The 14,159-nt window shown below is 40.4% G+C and overlaps 1 long non-coding RNA gene across 1 annotated transcript in view; it reads right to left on the minus strand.

Annotated features, from left to right (window-relative positions):
• Positions 1-1,368: 1,368 nt before the first annotated feature.
• The window catches only part of LOC118152351 (uncharacterized), a 35,803-nt gene continuing 23,012 nt past the window's right edge, over positions 1,369-14,159 (minus strand). Inside the window, exon 3 of the long non-coding RNA XR_004741077.3 lies at positions 1,369-2,067. This is a non-coding gene — a long non-coding RNA (uncharacterized LOC118152351). The remainder of the gene's footprint in view (positions 2,068-14,159) is intronic.

Raw genomic sequence — 14,159 nt, forward strand, 5'->3', positions numbered from 1 at the left:
CCACAATTATCCTGCTGCTTGAAATAGATCTGGCATTTTTTGAGCATGCATAGCTCTGAAGTTCCTATCAAATGTGTTTCTGCTTCACTCTTTTCAGCCTCCTCTCTCTCGTGTCTTTGGTTAATATGCTTTGGGACTGAAATAACAGTCCTATTGCAGCTTTTTGTCCTGTTTTCTGCTCTTTAGTGAGTTCCAAAGAGGCTGAGTAGGAATAAGCTGCTCAGTGATTTTCTCTGCATGCAGGGAGTTTACACAGCCTGGTCTCTCTGCCCTAACTGGTATTTATGACATCTTCCAATTGTATGTAATAGATTGCATTAAAGGGCTATTTCCTCCCTTTCCCAGGCCATTAATGAAGAGATGAGTGAGTCTGCAACGTGTCACATTTTAAAGCCTCCTTCCAGCTGAAGACTTTGCTGGTGATATCTTCTCTTTGTCGATAGTTCCTCAGTCACTTTTCAATTTGTGCAATTATAAACAGTTTATAAAGGTGACAGAGAGACTGGTTCTTGTTTTCTTGTAAACATGCCAGAAAAAGTGGAAGAACAAGAAGCAGGGTCCCTCTGAGTGAACCCTTCATCTGCCCCTTCCTGTGTGATTGTGAAAGGAACTTTGTGGCCTTTTGGTCTCAGTTTCTGAAAATGAAATTGGGAATATTGATAAAACCTTCCAGAAATTATTGTGAAGATTAAGTGCCATAAGATAATACAGAAAGCACCCTATACAAGGCCCATTTTATATTAGGAACTCAATAAAAGTTGGTTCTTTCTTTTATCTCAGTAATTTGTATTGGCAGATATTGCTTGCGCCCAGCTGATAGTCTTTTGCCTTGACGATTTCAGCACATGCCAGCCCAGCTTTAAACTGCAACCATCTGCATTTTTGTGCCTAAGTGCATTCTTTTCCCAGGGAATCTCGTTTTCTGTCCAAGCATCAGGTGGTGAACCAAGAAAGTAACATCCACCAGGCAGCTGCTTTTAACCAACGAACACGGCAATTGTGTATAAACGCTCTTTCCTCAGCCTCTGGTTTGGATAACTCTGAGGTGCTAGTTCCTCGGTGGCTCCACGATTCCTTCCAGCAGGCTTGGGTTCTCGATGCCTACAGTGGCTTCATACATTTCCTTTAACCCCTGCCTTTCCTTCTCTGTTCTAACACAGTCTAAGCATATGCCTAGTACAGTGTGAGGTGCTTACTTAAAAAAAAAAAAAGAGTCTTCCTTTGCATCTTTTTCTGTCCCTAGAAATGCTCAGGTTCAGGTCAGGTATCTATTTAGTGAGTCTCACCTATAGTAGGATTGTGAATCCATTGAAAGGTTCTAAACAACTTTCAAGGTGTCTATTACTAAGTAAGAAAATATGACGGGCTTTTGTTCAGTGCACTAAGAAAGGTACTCATAGATCCTTTGTCATTATTAAATGTACAATCTATACAAATAAGACCTATTACAACTCTTATTTTTGCCTGGCAAAGAATTATGCCCCAAGGATAGTCTAAAAGGCAGAGAACCCGGGTGGTAAGTAGTGGGTAAGAAACAAGGGTAGACACATTCCAAGTCAGAGACCACAGAAGGGGACTGAATGCTGGTGGGGAGGGGTCATCATCAGGTGAAAATGACTAGTCCAAAAACTTAGAAGTGGCATCATCACAGCAACATGAGACGTACAGTGGAGAAGCACCACTGACCCTGGACCAGAGGAAGACAGCTGAGGAATGGTGAGATTGTGCCAGAAGGACTGCAGTGTTCACAGCTTACCTTTCAGCACAAACCAGGTTTACAACTTTATAGGAGTCCCCAATTACTGAGCGCTAATTACAAAAGGGGAAGCAGAGAGCAGGCTGGCAGACAGGAGGAGAGGCAAGAGAGAGGCCTCGTCAGAATTCAGTAAAGAGGGCAGTACTTTCGCATCCAGTTCCCTGCTCAATGTGCGAGTGTCTGTGTCCTTGAATTCCATCAATTTCACACAATGGCCTCTTTTCTGTCATAGTGGCTTCACTGATGACTTAACTCCCTTCTAGACACAGGCATCACCCGTTTCTGTGCCAGCTCTTCCATTGTTGACTGACCTGGAGAGGAAAATAGGTTGCTTAATAAATAGTTCCAGAATTGGTACAATATGGCCTATTTCTAGGTCAGCTGTACCTGGTGGGGAGGGAACAATGGGCTCATGGTTAAAAGAGAATGTGACTCCCTATTGGGAGTGCCCTCCCTTAGATGGCTAATTAACCAGAGGCCTGGGAGCCCGACTCCCAGAGCCTCCTCTGAAGATGAGACAGCCGTGGTGGCACGAATGTAAGCTGTGGGGGATAACCTTGGATGTCCTGCACAGGGCAGGTCACACAAAATGCTTGAAGGAGAATGACTGATTTAGCATTTATACAGTACACAGCATTGTCCTTTCTCACTGCTGCAGACCTTTGTAGCAAGGGCTGTTTAATCCAGTAGGACATTCAATCAAGTCCTTTTGAAAGTTTCCGGCCCTACATGCTCCCTTTATCCAAGCAGGTCACTTTCCCCAGTCCCTGTTCAGGCAGCCAGAGCCGCATAATGGCAATCTCAGTGCCTTTGCCTGCGTCAGCAGCTCCCCTTGACCCTCTCGCCTTGACCCTTCCTTCGGTCCACTTCTGGACTATTTTCTTTTGACTGTACTATTTATAAAATCTACAATTTATCAAATATCTTCTATGAAATATTAAGTACACACAGGAGCTGAGAATGTGAACTCCTGAAAAAAAACAGACTTGAACCTCAAGGCTGACCTTTCCTAGCCTTGTGATCTTACTCAAGTTATTTAATCTCTCTTAGTCTCAGCTGATTCATGGCTAACGTGGAGACACTAACACGTAGGTGTGCAGAAATGCTAGCTGTTATGACAGCAACTGCTACTTTTTATTACTATTATGTAATTATAATATTCAATGCGTAATTAAATATATTATGGCATATCATACATTATTATAAACAATGCTTATTTTTATAAATATAATTGTACAGCCATGTGTCACTTAATGAAGAGGATACCTTCCAAAAATGTCTTAGGTGATTTTGTCATCATGTGAACATGGAGGGTACTTACACACATCTAGATGGTATAGCCTATGTATTAGTCAAGGTTCTTTATGGGGACAGGACTAATAAAATAGATGAATATATGAAATGGAGTTTATTAAGGAGAATTGACTCACGTGATCACAGGGTGAAGTCTCACAATAGGCCATCAGCAAGCTGAGGAGCAAGAAAACCAGTCTATGTCCCAAAACCTCAAAAGTACGGAAGCTGACAGTGCAGCCTTTAGTCTGTGGCTGAAGGCCCAAAAGCTCCTGGAAAACCAGCAGTGTAAGTCCAAAAGCCCAAAGCTAAAGAGCTTGGAGTCCAGCGTTCCAGTCAGGAGGCATCAAGCATGGGAAAACAATGAAGCCTGGAAGACTCAACAGTCTAATCCTTCCCTTCCATGTTCCTCTGCCTGCTTTTATCCTGGCTGCACTGGCAGCTGATTAGATGGTGCCTACCCAGATTGAGGGCAGGTGTGTCTCTCCCAGTTCACTGACTCAAGTGTTAATGTCCTTTGGTAACACCCTCAGAGACACACCGAGGAGCAATACGTTGCATCCTTCAGTCCAATCAAGTTGACACTCAGTCTCAACCATCACATCACCGACTACACATCTAGGTTCTATGACATAGACTATTGCTCCTAGGCTGCAAGCCTGTACGGCATGTTACTGTACCAAATACTGTAGGCAACTGTAACACAATGGTAAGTGTTTGTATATCTAAACATAGAAGAGGTACAGTAATAATATGACATAAAAAGTACAAAATGGTATCCCGGTATAAGGCACTTACCATGAATAGAGTTTGCAGAACTGGGAGCTGTTCTGAGTGAGTCAGCGAGTAAGTGGTGAGTGAATGCCAAGGCCTAGAATGATATTGTACACTACTGTAGAATTTACAAACATTGTACATTTAGGATACAATAAATTTTTTTTAAAATATTCATTTATTTAGTAATGAATTACCCTGAGTTTACTGAATGACCACTGTCATATATGCAGTCTTTCGTTGACTGAAATGTCATTATGTGGTGCATGACTATTTATACAAACATAAAGTAATGTTAAACATAAATAATATATTATGCTTAATAACTATTATGACTGCTAAGAACTACTCTTATTACCACTTTAATTTAGCATCATATTAATATTACTTTATGTAAATGCTCAATTTTATGTGGCAAATAAAATTATTCATAGTTTACAAATGGGGAAACCAAGGTTTAGGAAGACAATAATTTCCCCATGGTGACACTGTTAGTGGTCATTAGAATTAGAAATGTTGACTCCCAAATTCATATATTTTTCTCATTCTCTTTTTTCTTTCTTATAGACACCCTTTCATTTTCATATAATTCTTTTTTCTTTTCCTTAGAATCTGGAGTCTTCACACTTAGGCTACACTAAGTAGCTGAAGTCGACTAAAGTCTCCACACTCCAAATCCTTAGGGGAGAAAAAGAATTATATGGAAAGGAAAGAAGGTCCTATACAACAGAAGAAAAGAAGATAATGAAAAATATATAAATTTGGGAGTCAACATTTCTAATTCTAATGACTACTAGCAGTGTCACCATGGGGAAATTATTGTCTTCCTGACCTCAGTTTCCCCATTTGTTGAGAGAGTGCTCTCACACTTGACCTTTACAGACAGGGCTTGCAGAATTGAATTTTTTTTTTTTTGCATTGGGTTAAATAATTGAAAAATTAAAAAAAAAAACCACACAGAGTTGAAATTAGAGCTTGGATCTTGAATGTCTCTGAGTAACGAATAGCTATTGAGACTACAGTCTATGGTTGGTAGTCAGAAATTCTGTTACATTCACCGGCCAGGTAAGAAAGCCTCAGCTCCAAAACCAAGTACAGGGAGTTTTCACTCATCTTGGTTGGGGTTTTCAGTCTTGGCTCTACGAACATCTTATGCCTGGTTATCTTCGTTGTAGGGAGCTGTCTTGTTATTTTAGGATGTTAAGCAGCAGCCTGGGCCTTTTCACGCTAGATGACAGCAGCATTTTCTCCTACCCTAGTTGTGACAAGTAAGCACACCTCCATCTATTGCCAAATGTCCCATATGGGAGAAAATTACCCCAGAGGGGAATGAATCATCTAGGTTAATTGCAGGAAAACCAGGGGGAAATAGAAAGTGATTTGGGGGTCATAAAATCTTTGGAGGAAGGAATACACAATACTTGCTTTCTTGGAAAGATTGTAGAATTCAGGATTGGAAGAATTCTGCTGGGCTCCAGCTTTGCATCATTCCTGGCTAGAAGAGCCTCACCTGGACAAGCAAATTTCTGCCTCTGAGTCAGAGTATCTTCAATGGGGACATAGGGTGTTACAGACTGAATGTGTGTGTGTGTTTTACAAAATTCGTATAGTGAAGTCTGAACTCTAGAAGTGATGATGTTTGGAGATGAGGCATTTGGAAGGTACTTGAGGCCAGAGTAGGGTCCTTATAATGGATCCTCATAATGAGATTAATGACCCTATTAGAAGAAACACCAGATCTGTCTGTCTCTCTCTCCCTCTCTATCTTTGAACCATGTGAAGATAGAACAAGAAGGCAGCTGTCTTCAAGGCAGGAAGAGCATCTTCAGGACCTGACCTTGCTGCCACTCTGATCATTGACTTCTAGCCTTCAGAACTGGGAGAAAATATCATTCTGTTTTTAAACTCCCAAGTCTATGGTACTTTTTGTTATGGCATTGGAATCAGACTTCCATAAGAAAAAATATCCACACGAAAAAGTATTATTGACTCATAATAATTTTTCTCATAGCTCAAGATTGTTAAAGAAATTAATTGAATTAAATCTGAAAACTGAAAAGTGGCATATGATATTTCAGTTTTTATTGATGGTTATTCATTTCAAGGATATTTAGCCATGAACTGCCTTTGAAGTTTGGCAAGCTCTGGTCCTATTAGACCAGCTTTGCTGAAGAGGTGATATAGTTGTAATTAGTTCATTACTGGCATGCCACAGAAGGCTGCTAAAAACTTGAAATGAGTGTACACTTAATTACTTCATTTACTCAATTCACAAAGAGTGAACAAGTCAGACTCAGAACTGTTCTCCTCATGTACCTTATATTCAGGTGAACATATAAACTTGACTTACAAGATTTAAGTAATACAGGCATGGAACAGAATAAAGGGATATATTATTTTATTACAATTTTTAGATGCCTTGTTGGAGAAGTCCAGAATTCTATTACAGCAAATACAAGGAAAAACTTCCTTCTTAAATAGCATCAGTAACCTTGTTTACATCTACTTTAAATAACCAAATTGGTAAGAAACCTTTCTTCATAAGTAATATGCAAATAAAACTTAGATCAGGACAAAAACTCATGATATCCTTTGATGTATTACTAGAAATTGTTAAAGGTAAACTTTTGCTTCTTACATGTACAATGCAAGAAATTAAAAGATAAATGGTCAAGTGCTTCTCTTTATGACTTTGCCAGAGCTACATAGTGCTGGCTATGAAATGGCTAGTGATGCTCAGAGAGCGAAATGAGAGCCAAAAGGAATACACATCTCAACAGACGTTTGCTCAAGAGACATTGATGAGACTCCAAGCATGTGTCAGGCATGGTGCTGGTTGGCAGAATACCTAAGTCTTACACTGCCAGAGTTTATGGCTTGCAAAGCTCTGATTCACAAACCCCTATTTCATTCACTCTCTCATTCATTTCTCATTTGTTTATCAAATAAAATGAACTATAAGACAATTAAGAATTATAATCCTCATTGAATAAGTGAGAAAACCAAGGTGCAAAGAGGATCAAAGACACATTCCTGAGCAGCATCTGGTAAGTTAGAGAGCAAGGATTCACATCAGAGTTGGTCTTAGATTCTTCTATACAGTGGCCTTTCAGTTTTCCACATGGTGGTACATTCTGTTGAAACACACGGCCCTCGGAAGTCCTTGTAAGTGTGCAACTGAAGCAGCTTGATGGGTTATAGTTAACTGAATTGATGCATTTGGTTACCACAAAAAAATATTTTCTAAATTGTCCAGTTCAAGCCCTTTCTAAGCCATAAAGTTCAAATTATCCAATGCTTTATCTGAACTCAATTTACTTTTATTCAATATAGTAGGGGTTTGTGGAGTGTATATATTTCATGTATGAGCAAAACTGCAACACATGAGATGTCCAGGGCTCTCTGGGTATCAACAGCCAGCCATTTTGGCAGAGCATTATCTTAGGAGAGGAGATCATAAGAATAGAAGGTAGGTGGAGGCTTTTTGAAGAATTGGTGACTCATGGTATATTTTTCTGCCTAGGCTACTATAACAAAATACCATAGACTGAGTGGCTTCAATGACAGAAATTTATTTTCTTACAGTTCTAGGAGATAGAAATTCCAGAGCACAAGAATTCCTATACACCAATAATAGACAAACAGAGAGCCAAGTCAAGAGCAAACCCCCATTCACAATTGCCACAAAGATAATAAAATACCTAGGAATACAACTAACAAAGGATGTGAAGAACCTCTTCAAGGAGAACTAGAAACCACTGCTCAAGGAAATAAGAGAGGGCACAGATGGAAAAACATTGCATGCTCATAGTTAGGAAGAATCAATATTGTGAAAATGGCCATACTATCTAAAGTAATTTATAGATTCAATACTAGCCCCCTCAAGCTACCATTGACCTTCTTAACACAACTGGAAAAAAACACCTTAAATTTCATATAGAACCAAAAATGAGCCTGCATAGCCACGACAACCATAAGCAAAAAAGAACAAAAGTGGAGGCATCATGCTACCTGACTTCAAACTATACTACAAGGCTACAGTAATCAAAACTGCATGATACTGGTGCCAAAACAGAGATATAGAACAAACAACGAAACAAAACAGAGGCCCTGGAAGTAACACTACACATCTATAACCATCTGATCTTTGACAAACCTGACAAAAACAAACAATGGGGAAAGAATTCTCTGTTTAATAAATGGTGAATAAACCAGCTAGCCATATGCAGAAAACTGAAACTGGATCCCTTTCTTACACTTTATAGAAAAATTAACTCCAGATGGATTAAAGATTTAAACATAAGATCTAACACCATAAAAACCGTAGAAGAAAATCTAGGCAACACCATTCAGGACATAGGCATAGGCAAGGACTTTGTGACTAAAACACCAAAAGCAATGGCAACAAAAGCCAAAATAGACAAATGGGATCTAATTAAACTTAAGAACTTCTGCACAGCAAAAGAAACAATCACTAGAGTGAATCAGCACCAACAGAATGGGAAAAAAATTTGGCAAGCTACCCATCTGACAAAGGGCTAATAACCAGAATCTACAAAGAACTAAAACAAATTTACAAGGAAAAAAAAAAACAAGCCTATCAAAAAGTGGGCAAAGGATATGAACAGACACTTTTCAAAAGAAGACATTTATGCAGCCAACAAACATATGAAAAAATGCTCATCATCACTGGTCATTAGAGAAATGCAAATCAAAACCACATTATGATACAATCACATGCCAGTTAGAATGGCAATCACTTAGAAATCTGGAGACACAGGTGCTGGAGAGGATGTGGAGTAATAGGAACACTTTTACACTGCTGGTGGGAGTGCAAATTAGTCTAACCATTGTGGAAGACGGTGTGGTGATTCCGCAACTACCTAAAAATAGAAATTCCATTTGACCCAGCAATCCTATTACTGGGTATATACCCAAAGGGTTATAAATCATTCTTTTATAAAGATACATGCACACATATGTTCATTGTGGCACAATAGCAAAGACCTGGACCAACCCAAATGCCCATCAATGATAGACTGGATCAAGAAAATATGGCACATATACACAGTGGAATACTATGCAGTCATAAAAAGGATGAGTTCATGTCCTTTGCAGGGAAATGGATGAAGCTGGAAACCATCATTCTCAGCTAACTGACACAAGAACAGAAAAACAAACACCCCATGTTCTCACTCATAGGTAGGTGTTGAACAATGAGAACACATGGACCCAGGGAGGGAAACATCACACACTGGGGTCTGTTGGGGGTGGGGGAGTAGGGGAGGGATAGCAAGGACTGGGGTGGGCGGGGAGAGATAACATTGGGAGAAATACCTAATGTAGGTGACTGGGGCCTGGAGACAGCAAACCACAGTGGCATGTGTACACCTATGTAACAATCCTGCAAGATCTGCACATGTACCCCAGAACTTAAAGTATAATAAAAATATATTTTAAAAGGAAGAAAAAGGAATTCCAGAGTAAGGCCTGGTAGAGTTGTTTTCTAATGAGAGTGCTCTTCTTGGCTTGCACACAGCTGTATTCTCACTATGCCTCCCATGGCCTTTCTGTAGTATGTGTGCATCAAGAGGGAATGATTTTTTCTGGTGTCTCTTCTTATATGGACACTAATCCTGTTGGGTCAGGGACTCATCCTTATAGCCCCATTTAACCTTAATTACTTCCTTACAGGCCCTATCTTCAAATTCAGTGAAACTGTGGGTTAGAGCTTCAATACATAAATTTTGTGAATATTCAAACATTCCCTCTGCAACATTTCACTGTTGGCTCCCACCAGTTTCTATATTTCTCGCAAACGAAATGCATTCATTCCATTCCAACTGCCCCAAAAGTTTTAAGTAGTTTCGGCTTTAGCTCTAAAGTCTAAAGTCCAGGGTACCATTTGAATATCATCTAAATCAGGTATTGGTGAGACTCAATGCATGACTCATCTTGAGGCAGCATAAGGAATGAAGGTATGATTCCTCTGGAGCTATTAACATGTGAAACCAGACAAGTTACGCACATCTGAAATACAACAGTGAGACAGACATAGGCTAGACAGTCCCATTCCAAAAAGGGTGAAATAGAAAAAAACGAAGGGGAAACAAATCTCCAGAAAGTCCAAAATCTAGCAAGGGAAACTTCATTAGATCCTTAGGCTTAAGAATAATCCCCATTTGGTGTGATGCTCTACACTTGCACTTGGTCCCACAGGGGCAGCATCCCTGTACCACAGCCCTGCTGGGCAGGGGTCCTGCTACCTTGGTTCTCCTGAGCAGTTTGGGGTCACAAAAATTTAGTCCATAGCACATGGTTAATTCTGTAGGCAATGGGAATTCATTGCGAGCTTTTATACCTAAAACTGACATGTACAAAATATTGTTCCAGAAATACCAGTTTTGTTTGAGAGTAAACAATAATTTGAGTTGAGGGAAAGACAAACCAAGTGAGATGAACTAGGAAGATCTTATAATTATTTAATTATTTATATATTTAATTATTTTCCCCATTTATTCATTTTATATTTAGCGAACAATGGTTATGTATTGGGTGTCCACTCCTAATTGCAGGTGCAATAATAACAGAACAGGCCAGTTTCTGCTCTCTCAGGGAACTTATTTCCTAGCAGGCAAAAGGATCAGATCAAACCACGACAATGAAGTCAGGTCCAGGGATAATGGGAACCCTGACTTAGAAGTCTGATAGCAAAATCTGTATCTGCATGATGTAATTTGAATGGATATAGGAAATATCGGACGACTCCAATAAGGTGTATTTTTAGGAGGGAGAACTCTTTTTGTCATAGTTTTAGTGTGAACATAAGTAGTTAGTGGTAGTTATCTTTTTCTTGGGGTTATTGAAAGGTTAGCAGAATCTGGTGTCAGTACACCGGCTGCTTCAAGCATGGGGAATAGCCTAAGGCAAATCAAAGTCAACTGAGCTCCTTCTTTTACTCGTTCATTCAACAAATATTTTCTGGATGCTGCCCATGTGTCAGGCACCATTTTTGGTACTGAAGCTATTGAGGCAAACAAAATATATGAAGTTCCTGCTTTCCTGGAGCTAACATTATATATTGAAAGAGATTGAAATCAAACAATAAATAGATAGATAATAAAGTTTCAGATTGTGATTGTGTGATATGAAGAAATCTCAGATGGGTAAAAGATTACAGGGTAACGGAGAAGGACATTGAGAAGAGACCAGAACAAAGTGTTCAGTTGTCGAGTCACTTCAAACCTTACTGAATCCCCAGTGCACAAAGCCTTGCTGTAGATCCTAGCAATAAGCTTAATACATTAAGTAACAGGACAGAATCACAGCAGTCCATATAAGGCACTCTTCCTTGTCAATCTCACACGAAACTCTTTCTCTGTCTCTCTTACATGCTCCATTTTTCGGCCTCAGAAATCATTTATCTGAGAATCACAGAATGTGCAAGTGCAGAAAAATAGGACCTAAGGAACAGAAAGAATTTTATGGGGGTAGAAGTCATTCCCCACCATTCACAAACAGCAATTAACTCCATTAGCAAATTCTCCACTTGGTAATTGCCCAAACCATGTTTGATCTGTTTGCACACTGGAAAACTCAGTACCCTGAAAGGTGTCAATTATGCTGGCTAACTTCTTCCTGCCAGTCATCGGTCTGGCCTCTGGACTCAAACTGGACACATATAGTCCTTTCTGTTCTACCTGTTGATCCTACAGACATCTATGTCCAGGTGAAAAACTTACCTGCTTTTCCTCACTGTTGCTGTAGAGTTGCTTCATACCCATGGCTCCTTTCTCTGAACCATCTCACCCATTGACTGCTCTCCTTTGCTCTTTTTTGTTTATTTATTTTCTTTCTCTGGAACATTTGCTGAGGATTTACCATAAACCAGGAGCCAGTAGTAAATTCTTATACTTTTATGTTGCATTGACATCTAATTTGAATACAAATGTAACTCTCTCCAGCCACCCTTGACACAGTCTCCAGTTCTAAAGCCAAACTCAATGGCTCAAGCTGGTGTTCAGAGATAACCGCTAGCAGACTGGGCTTCCCATTTTCTAGCCATTTCCTTTAAACTGACTGTCCAGACCTTTCCCTGTGACCTTAAAGGGGTCCACACCCTATTCTCCCATGTATATTGCTAGTTGCCACATGTGTGCTCTCTCCCTCTATCTGACTCTTCTTTCCTGCCTCATGTGACTCAGGGACAAAGGACTTTCCTTCAGACTCATTACACCATCCCCTGCCCAGGATCTGTAAGTAAAAATCTTTAAATGTTTTCCTGTTGTGACAGTGGATCAAATTTGCACTTTCTCCCTGGAAAACAAGGGATGCACTTTGCCAAATAGGTTGGGTTTTCCCAGGGATGCCAAGGAAAACACAAGGTTGGACTCTCAGCATCAGGCTGATGGTCTGGCGGGTATAAACTGGACAGGGGGCAGGCAAGAGCCGCAGGATGCCTGCCAGTATAAACATGCTCGCATGTGAGGAATCCCCTGGTTCTGAGTTAAACAACTAAGCATTAGACTGTCCACCAGGCAAAAGAAGTATCCCATGAAAAACCTGCTTCAAACTCCTATGTCCAGCTCCCGGTCATTTCCCGTTAGGGCAGTGCTGCAAGCCACTCTGATACTGGCTTTCAGTATAGCTCCGTGTGCTCAAAACATGGGTTCACTAGGCACTAAACTATCAGATCAATGAGACATAGTTCCTGATCTTTAAAAGTTATCATCTATCACAGCAAATAAAGAAATTTGGGAACAAACATGTCACAGTGTGAAAAGGATTATTTTGGTAAAGACAGGACAAAGAGCTCCAGAATAGGGGGGGAAACGTCATGGCAGAGACAGTAAGAGCCAAGCAGGACATGGCAAGGGCAAGTTTTGTCAAACAGAAAGCATGAGGCACACAGACAAATGCAGGCTCATATGATGAGCACAGGGGAACCCTTCCTTGGAACTGAAGTTTAGTATGTCTGAAGATGGTCACAGAAACCATGCTGGAAAACTAAGTATGGAGAAGTTTCACTGTGCCAAAGACCATTCCATCGAGTACAACCAAGACATCCCGGTGAGTTTGGCCATACGTTGACCATAGGACAATCCTCGTATAAAGGAGGATCGTTACCCCATTTGTTTTGGAAACTAGAGACTGTAATTATGCTTTATGAGATGCATTTAAATGGGGTTAGATTTCATCTCTTCATACATCGTATTGCATGACTTTGTCCAGTTCAAGGTGACAGCTTCTTGAGAATGTGGACTAGAATATGCTCCCCTCACACCTCGTGAAGGGAATAGCAGTCATGTAAATATAATCATTATAATAATAACGTGTTTGGGATGGCAGAATTTGCAAAACGATGTGGTATAGACTATTTACTTTGGAGGGTAGCCATTTTTTAATTTCATACATGAAGAGAGTTGATGGGGGTCTAGAAACACCACCTGGGTGGTCCCTACAATACAAACAGCAATTTCTAGAGGCAGGGCTGGGATGCAAGCCCTCTGGCTCCAATCTAATGCAGTTTCCTCAAATGTTTAGTGATTGCTTTGGGTGATGGAAGGAGGCATAAAAGAAAACCACCTATTACTCTATAATCAACTGAGCTACCGGCCGCTGCACCGCATTTATTTCTCCTCTATGACCCATTTACATTGCAATCACCAGGTTCTTGCAGAAAGTGTCTGGGAAGTCTGGGAGGTGCTGTCAGCTTCTCAGAGGATCCTTAGTCTATTTCTGAGAATGTGCCTGCCTCTGAATGCAGGTTGTGCAGCATGCCTCAGTGAGCACGGATAAGAAGCATGGACTTTGACTTGGATCACTACAATCCATGTGAGCAGTTCTTGTCGGGGTCCGGCACGTCTGCCGGAAACTACCGACCTGCGGGAGTCCCCGAGACCGCCAACGTAGATGTCTCGTTCAACCTGAGAGAGAGAGTGCGCGGAAAAGAAAGAATATAGAAAAGTAGAGTCTGGAGGGCTGCGTGAAGATTATGGCCAAAACGCAGCAAATTTATTTTTGTGGGTTACAGCTTTTATACCTTTTTTCTTGTTTACATTTACCTTATCTCAGCAGAAAGAAAGAAAGGGGTAGACAGAAAGGAAACAGAAACTCCATAAAAAATAGTTATCAGGGGCTTGTGATATCCGCTCAGAAAGCAGTTTAAGGGGGCTTGTGGTAGTAGTTTACATTTCAAAGATTTTACATTTCAAAGATACAATGGCGCCCAAGATGGCTGGTTAAACCTGTTTTTCACCAGGAGCTAAAACAAAGGCTTGGCTCCAGGGAAAATATGGGCAGTGGTCTCTGCTCCTCTTAGGCATCTCAATTGCAG

This window comes from Callithrix jacchus, chromosome 3 (genome assembly GCF_049354715.1).
Source record: "Callithrix jacchus isolate 240 chromosome 3, calJac240_pri, whole genome shotgun sequence".
NCBI lineage: Eukaryota > Metazoa > Chordata > Mammalia > Primates > Cebidae > Callithrix > Callithrix jacchus.